General features: G+C 36.1%; 1 pseudogene; it reads left to right on the plus strand.

Moving 5' to 3' along the window:
• Positions 1 to 1661: 1661 nt before the first annotated feature.
• Positions 1662 to 2606, plus strand: LOC119525343 (annotated as a pseudogene).
• The last annotated feature ends 6586 nt before the right edge of the window (positions 2607 to 9192 follow it).

A 9192-nucleotide genomic window follows, 5' to 3' on the forward strand; every position in this document is an offset into this window, starting at 1 on the left:
AATTCCCAGTTTTGTGAATGAAGAAGGGAAGAAGAATTTTGAAAGGATTGTTGAAATAGCAAATTGACAAAGTGATTTTCAACATACAGGAAATACCAGGCATTAATTAAAATAAACTTTAACTACAGGTATGTAGCTTTTAGAGAGACATAAAACACACTCTTTTAGTAAGGGAGAAAGTTGGGGGTGATGTTTATATGAAAAGACTACTTAAGAAAATTCAAAGAAAATTATTTGTTAATACTTAAATAATACTAAAATAATAGAAACTACCAGGTAAATGTTAGTTTACCAAACACATTCATGACAGTGGTCGTCTTAGAGGAAAAGGAGAGTCAATTGTTTTTCACAACAGTTTAAATCTCTATAGAATTTGAAGTATTTTTCAACATTTGAATTTTTAATATGGTGACTTGGTGTTAATGATACTAATAATGTAAATTTGATATAGTGTTGGCTAAAGTTCCTGATATTTTCCTGAGGAAATGGTTCTTAAATCTAGATATACTTAGAATCACCAATGGCCTCCCATGGAAAACTTCTGATTTTATTGATTCTAGACTGTAGCCTGGGCTTCTGTGTATTTCAACATAACTATGGGTGTTTATAAAGATCAACCTGACTACAGAATATACTGTACTCTCTATATTTTACTTTACGTAATTTCATTCAGCAATCTTCTAATGTAGGCTCAATTTTTGTATATATAGATGTCAACTGATTAAATATACTGGCCTTTAGTATAGAATCAAGTTTTTTGTTTCTAAGTGTTTCTGATGATTTTGAATCTGCAGGGTGGAATGCCACACAATATTTGGTACAGCTATCAAGATGGATGATGTGTACTCACACACACATATACACACACACACACACCAAGAGTATATGGAAAGTTTATTATTTATATTAAATGGCTTTTTGGGTATACAAGCCTCGGTCACCAAAGCTGGTCTGAAAATGGCTTTTTGGAGGTAGATGTGTGGTGTTTCCATTGTTAGTGGGCAATACTGGGTTCAGAGTCCTCATGCTTTGACTTTTTCTTACCTGCTTTAAATCTCAGTCTAATGCCAAAGGATAGAGCAGTGGGGTATCTTATCACCTTCCCCGTATGTGGGACAGAAAGCAACATTGAAAATGAGATTAAAATATTCTTAGGAGTCAAACATCCCAAAATTGGAAACAGATTCCTTGTTACATAGCTCAAATAAGGTATTCATATATTGGCAAAAATCAGGAGGACTGATTTCAGTGCATTTCAGTAGAATGAAATATATTTGACTGTGCTCTTATGTCCTTTAATTAGATCACTTGTATTTACTTAAAATCAGAAGAATACTTCTTATCCCTTAAGTTTTTTCATTTGGGGAAGAAAAACATTTAGTTGTGTCCATGGGTTTTTTTCAGCTCTATGTCTTTCTCCTAGAGTCTCTATAGTGTGTATCTAGCAAAACAGTTGAAACTCAAAGGAATGAAAAGGTGTCCTAAGGAGAATGAGTTTGTAACATCTGAAGAGCATTTCTGAAGGTACCAAAGTGTGTGCTCCTTGAGTATGAATACTTTATACATGAACTACTTGAATCTGAAATGAGGACTCTTGGGTGCCTGTGTAGTATTTCCTTATAAAATAATCCTGTTTTCTTTTCCAACTATATCTTGGCTTCATGGAATCACAGAATCTAACAAATATCTCAGAATTCCTCCTCTTAGGGTTCTCGGTTGACCCAGAGGTACAAACCCTCCTATTCGGGCTGTTTTTGTCTATGTATCTAGTCACTGTGCTGGGGAACTTACTCATCATGATGACCATCAGCTCTGACTCCCAACGTCACACCCCCATGTAATTTTTCCTTTTCAACCTGTCTTTGGCTGACATTGGTTTCACCTCTACCACTATACCAAGGATGCTTATGGATATCCACACTCACAGAGGAGTCATCTCCTATACAGGCTGCCTGATTCAGTTGTCCTCTTTTAGTCTTTTTGGATGTTTGGACACTCTTATTCTGACTATAATGGCTTATGACAGGTTTGTGGCAATCTGTCACCCCCTCCACTATCAGGTTATCATGAACCTCCAGCTCTGTGGCCTGCTGCTTCTGCTGTCTTTTATCATCAGCCTTTTGGATTCCCAGCTGCTCCACTTAATGGTGTCACACCTAATATTCTGCTCAGATGTGGAAATCCCTCATTTCTTCTGTGACCTTCCTCAACTCCTCAAGCTTGCCTGTTCTGACACCTTCTTCAGTAACATATTCTTATATATTATTGTTGCCATCTTTGGTGGAGTTCCATTCTCACTGATCATTTTCTCTTACACTTGAATAGTTTCCTCCATTCTGAGAGTCCCATCTTCAGGTGGGGAGTATAAAACCTTTACCAACTGTGGCTCTCACCTGTCAGTTGTTTGCTTATTTTATGGAACAGGCCTGGGAGTGTATGTGAGTTCAGCTTACTCACATTCACTCAAGAAGGGTGTGGTGGCCTCAGTGATGTACATACTGGTTGCCCCCATGCTGAGCCCCTTCTTCTACAGCCTGAGGAACAGGGACATCCAGAGGGCCCTGGGGATAATCCTCAGGGGAACACACCCACTCCAAGTAGGTTGAGGAGCTGTGTAAAAGGTCAGCCTTCCACCAAACTGAGGGGTACAACATACTGAGTTACTCAGACAAATCCAGTTGGCACATAATATAGAATATTTATTGGGAGCATACTTGGGTTTTTTACCATGTCAGTGGGAGGAGAGAGAGCAATTCTTTGCTATGATTGCACTGAATACAGGAGAGGGTAATGTTTTATAAGATTTGAAAAAAGGGAGATGTGTTTGAGGTACCGGTGCATTGTAGTTGGTTGTGTATATATTCAAATTAAGGATTACAAGTTGGCCTATTAAGCTTGGACAATGTTTCCTGTTTTCCTTCTTGGCACAATTTTGATGGTGATGCTGTTTATTTTACTGGGCATAGCTTCTGACAACAGTGCTGTTTTTCTTAAACTAAGATTCACTGTTTAGCAGACATGGCAACATCTGTTCTCCAGGGTCCATGGGAAAGGTAGAGTTGGGGCATAATACAAAGGTTCATGTATGCTACAATCCACTCCATCCCTCAAATCATACAATCTTTATGCCACCTCTTCTGCAGAAGTCCCTGAGCATGGGAATGGGGGAGTAAAAGTTTACAGCTTATGTTATTGAGAAGTGATGTTACAACTACAATATAAACAGTAGCAAGATAGAAAATCATTACATTGAAGACACTAGCAAGAAGGGTATATCTCTAATGTAAGGGTGAAAGTGTAAGCCATGAATAAAAAAGAATCAATATATACCTATTTTTGAATATTAATAGAAATTTGCACTTGAGCTAAATATCAGTGATATTTTCATGATTATCTGAAATATAAGAACAACAAGCAGTGCCAATCATGGCACAAGTGCCACTTTGGGCAGTGGTAAGCATATCTAAAGCCATGCAATTTTGCAGAATAATCTTCTTCATTTGTTTAGTTTCTTCATTTAAAAAACTTATATTATATTTGTTATGCTTAAGTGCATGATCAGTGAAATTGGCTAAAGTTGTTACTTGTCTTAGGGCATCTAAAGCTTCAGCACTCAGGAATAAAATATTAAGTGGTACTTGCTACTATGCTAGAGAGCATTTTATTCTTAGGACTAAAATATTTTGTAACATGGATAGATTTTGGGGTGTACTTCACAAAATTTTATCAATGTTCCTTGTCAAAAAAGTATGCCTTAAAATTCATTTGCCTGTCAAACTGTAAGGGACTTGAGACCAAAAGTATGTTCCATATAACTAACCAGCACGGGAAGCAGATGTTTTCTGGCTCATTTAGAGCTGTTTTGTTTTCCTTTCCTCTCATCCTGTCATACTATAATGTTTTGATCACATTCCAATGTGGTCAGCTGTTTCATGTGTCAGTGCAAACTAAATCAGAATCATTGTGTCTTCCAACACACAAAGGAGGTCTGGTGATTAGGATGCCATATGCAGTAGTTTAAGCCATGTCAAACATTTATTATGGACGGCTGAGTCTTGTTTAGATGTTCTCTGACAACAGAAATAACATGTTGAATAGAGAGATAATAATTATAGAGAGAATTAAAATTAGGTAGTTGCCATATTGGGGGACATGGTTGATTAACATCTGTTACCCAATTACTTCAGTTAACTAAAGACAGTGGAAGAATATTCCATGTGAGGCCAGAGCTACTTAAACGTGGTATGAATCTGCATACTCAATAGTCAACCTGGTTTTGGGATGCTACAACCCAATCATGGATTACAGATGAATTTAGATGAAGCATGGAATGAAGCCTATGGTTCAAACACAATTGTTTAGTGGGGTCCAAAATGGGAACATCTCCTTTGAGCAAAATTGCCATAGAACTTTCTCCCACATGGCCTAGGATATCTGGCACTAATGGGCTGGTTTTAGGCTTACAATACCATACATACTGTGCATCCATAAAAGCAGGCATTAGTGCCAATTGTACCCTTTTATGTTCTAACCTCATTGCTCTGGTAATTATTGCTCCATGAGGTATGATGTTTGTACAGTTGTTTGTCACAGAATTGTTGGTCTCCTGGAAAACAGGATGGTGGGCTTAAGCACTCTATCAGCCTGTTGCAGGGTACCATTGGGTACTGTGAAACAGTGACAACTGGAGATAAAGTCTATTTTAAATCCAGTGAAATGAAGCCATTTCCAGCCTGCAGACTCATAGATGTCTTCAATAACAGCATGTTCCCATCTACTTCTGGAGAATGTCCAGGTGAAGTTGCTGAAACCTTTATAGTTTAGGGACCACACAAACAGGACTAGCAAATACCTGAAATGGGGAAAGATCATGTGTGGCACCTGGAGCATAGTTTGAATAGGTAAGCATACTAGTTAAAACAGAGGTAATTTTTTTCCTCACATTTTTCTAAAGTTATGTTACTTAACATGTAGAATGTAATTTATATACTTGCCTTGGATCCTTTTAAAAGTCTTTGTTGAAGATGAAGCACTCACTTGTGGCTGAGTTCAAGCACATTTAGGGAAGCATCAGAGTAAAACAATGTAAGTGACAAGGAAATTTGGTTATTTCTGTGACACATAATTTCATTAAAATGATTGATACCATGACTAGCAGCATTATATTGCTAAAATGCAAATCAATAACTAAGAGAATATTAGGAAATCTCTATTAATTTCTTTAAAATTTTCTAAATATTTCTTACACAAGTTACAACATACAAATGAACCTAACTATTTTTAGTACTTCATCTTTTGCAATGTGAAAGAATAGATTTTTTGAGATTATCCACCTGGAAATCTTAAAGACAGTTTGAAATAAAAGACATTCTTTAGGGTTTGACCTTCAATTGGATATTATGTTATTAAGGAAAAAGGTCACTGGAAAACAATATTTGGTTTTATATTTTACTAAAGTTAAGGAAAATACTTAGTGTTTTTAAAAGTGAGAATTGAATTTTTAACAAATAAAGACATGATAAAGTCAACATAAATTATGAGAAGTTCTTCTGATAAAGCACAGGCTTTCTGCCCTGTACGTTGATTATTCAAAAAAAAGAGTAACCTTTTACTAAAAGTAGGCTAAGAACTTAAGAAAACTTTGGTACTTTACTAGAGAGAAAACTAAATTATAGTTTTCTTCAATGTATTACTTGATTCCAAGGCATTAAAAGTTTTAGAACTTACCTTCTTTTGATTGCCAGAAATAAATTTCCTTTTCTGTGAAATTTCTGAAAATTCCATGCATATTCAGGTTTTGTCCCAGATTTTCTTTTTTCTTACTCCGAAACAACACATCATTTAGGACAAAATTACTCTCTTTTTCTTTTAATAAAAACACATCTTGTATAAATATGTAATTAAAGGATTCTGGGAACTGTTTTCAAGCAAACATCTTACAACATGCAATTAGTATCCAAACAAGAAGTGTCAAAATAATTCTAAGTACTTAAAACAATAGTCAATGCATTTTAAACAGTAATATACAACCTTTCAATAAGGATTAATGACACATATAGATATTGTTCCCTACAAAAAAGAAAACAGTGATTTAATCCTTGAAGGTATTTTGTCTTTACAGTTATGTTGAATCCTTTAGGGGCATAGTAGCTTTATGTATATTGCCACTACTATAGGGCACTGAGCAAGGATGAAGCTGGAAACAAGCTTCCCAATCAATCTTTAACAGTTATTAAATCAGAAGATTTGAAAAGGATTCCTAATGCTTTTGTCATTTGCCACCATGTGGCTGATCCTTTATTCCCACTCTTTTATGTAATCACAAGGCTTGAGACATATTAGGCAGATAGAGCCTTAAAACAACTGCCTTTTGGGTTTTCAGGATGAGAAAATTTTCCCAATTCAAATAACTCCCAGGTAGAGTATTCCCTCACAACCATAGTTTCATTTACTGGCCAAACAAGGCTAATAAATTGTCTTTGATCTGTTCTGACAACTTGCACTTTTGCTAAATCTTTAATTGCATTGGTTGTTTTTTGATGTCCTCCCAGGGATTCCAGCTATTTGGATCCCAACATTTTCATCTAAGGTAGCTCTAACTTTTGGCTAGGTCTTTTTTCTGACATCCTAATTTTGAAAACAGAAAGGTCAGCACTTTTACATCATCATTTCTTTTATCTGATTGCTCCAAAAGGCCTGTAACTATAGTAAATGTGGAAGTCCACATATCTCTAATGGTTACCCTTCCTTCAATGTGCATGTTTCTCTGTCTTTATTGAGATTTTCTGATATAGCTGACCATAGTGTACACAAGAATGACCAGCTGACTGAAGCAGCAGTGCATCTGCTTTCTTCACTGCATTTCATTTTCTTTTGGTCTTGTAACATGTGCTCTATTCCCTCAAGCATCTCAAGGAGGTCTGTTTCCATGCAGAGGTCCTCAATAGTCAAGCATGAGGGTCACCCCTCACACATCAGGGAAACAGAGAACCCTGGGGTTTCCCCAGTGGATTCCCCGTCCCAGCTCATGCTTTGGTCTGTCATATCCAGATGGCTATGCCAATTGTTCCAGGACAGTCTTCCACGAAATGGTGAGGGGTGGGATGGACCAAAGAATGACTTGAACAAATCCAGTTTTGTGAGTAAGAGCATTTATTAAGGGCTTACATTGGTTTTTCATCCTCAACAGCAACAGGAAAAACAGCAATGTTTGCTATGCTGTTCCACACTGACCAGAGGACAGGGCAATGTTTTATAGGATTTGAACAAAGTGAGGTGGGTTGAGACACTGGTGCAGGGTGCTTGGCTGTGTACATATTTAAATTAAGATTACAAGTTGGCCTATTAACCTTCTACAACATTTTTGTTTTCCTTCTGGGCATAATTTCTGATGGTGGTGTTGTTTATCTTACTAGGCATAGCTTCTGACCATGTTGCTGTTTTCCTTAAGCTAGGATTTACTTTTTTACTGATAGGGGAAAAGATGTTCTCTAGGGTTCATGGGAAAGGACAGAGTTGGGAGATAAAACAAAAAATCAATAACTGCCTTCTTTTTAGGTTTGTGGATAAGAAAGAACAGAAAACCAAATATCTGGAAATTAAATTATGCCTCTTTGGTCACAGAATTTTTCATAGCAGTCAGGCTTTTATTTTCTCTTCATGTCCCATATCTGATCATTGCTCCTTTGGCATGTCATTGGGGTTGTTACAGCATACCTGTGACTAGGACATATTATTTAACATTCAAGACCTTTATTTCTTAATTTTTAGTCATATTTAGTTTAACTGTAATCACTTTAGGATTTACAAATAATATATGCGTATGGTAAATCCCAATCAAATATAGCTATATTCATTGTGATCACCTTCTCTAAGGATAATTCCATTCAAAAAATTATTTTATCTTATTCTCCATTGTAACCTTGAGAGCTGGCAACCCATTATAATTTGTTTACACAATTAGAAGAATAACAGTGCATAGCAGGACCTGAATACCATTTGTTTCCATACTCCAAATCTAGCAAATGAATGCAGACATGTACCCCACATCTTATATGATTTTCATGAGTATCATCTCACAAAAAAAAGTTATAAAAATTGCCATCCCTACTTCCAGAATTTTCCTTCCTCCTTTTCTTGGGATCTTCTATACAAATGTCTAAGAATTGCTGTGTGTAGAAATATACAGTTTAGTTGCTTTTATTATTAGGGACATTCAGAGGAATGTATAATATACCATCTAATAATAGTTTCAAGAATAATATAGTATATGCATATATTTTCATAAATTTTATGAATAACTTGGAGATAAAAATTGTGGATCAAAATTCCTCAAATTGGATTTCAACATATTAAAAAATTTGTAATAGTCTTTCTGTTTTCTCAGAGATTTGCACTATGTGAATGAGAAGTGTGAAAATCAAAAATCAGCTGAGTTGTACCCCACTTTGGATGAGCTTTGTGTCTTAGTCCACATTCTGGTTGGTCTACTGTAAATAAAATCTCTTTACTATGTAACTTCAGTTAAGGCATGGCCCTACTGAACCAGGTTGGGCTTCAATCCATATTACAAGTTTCCTTTATAAAAAGAGTGAAAGTCAGATGGAGATGAAATCCATCTGGAGCAGACAGAGCTTGACGTCAGTGAAACCCAGAAGGAAAGCAGAATAAATGGCAATATCCATTGCCATTTGATGGAAAAACAAAGTAAAGACAAAGTTTTCCAGGAAGCAAGAAAACTGACTGAAGAGGAAGCAAGCTTATAGCCTTCTGAGCCAATAAATTCCCATTGAAAAGCCAACTCATTGTATGGTAGTCTAGCAGCTAGAAAAATAAAATGTTATATGAACCTAATTGTCTTTGGTTTCCATATTTCATTCTCTGCACTAAGCTTTGGCAGGAACACAAAATGTGATACGTTCTATTCACCGTAGCACCAGCATTCTAAAATGTCTCAAAGCATAGCCTGTCATTAATCCATATGAACCCACATGCCAGCAGGTCTTTTCTTCTCTAAAATCTTACTTTCCATTCTTCATCCTCACCCTCAAAAATGGCTTCAATTTATTCATATCAATCCTCATTCTCTATCCATGTTTACATTTTCTTCTAGACTGTAATTGACAAACTAATCACAGAGTACCTCACTATGGAGATTTACTAACAACTACTAAACTAACATTAGTCCAAACC

Source organism: Choloepus didactylus (genome assembly GCF_015220235.1).
Source record: "Choloepus didactylus isolate mChoDid1 chromosome 25 unlocalized genomic scaffold, mChoDid1.pri SUPER_25_unloc1, whole genome shotgun sequence".
Taxonomy (NCBI): Eukaryota; Metazoa; Chordata; class Mammalia; order Pilosa; family Megalonychidae; genus Choloepus; species Choloepus didactylus.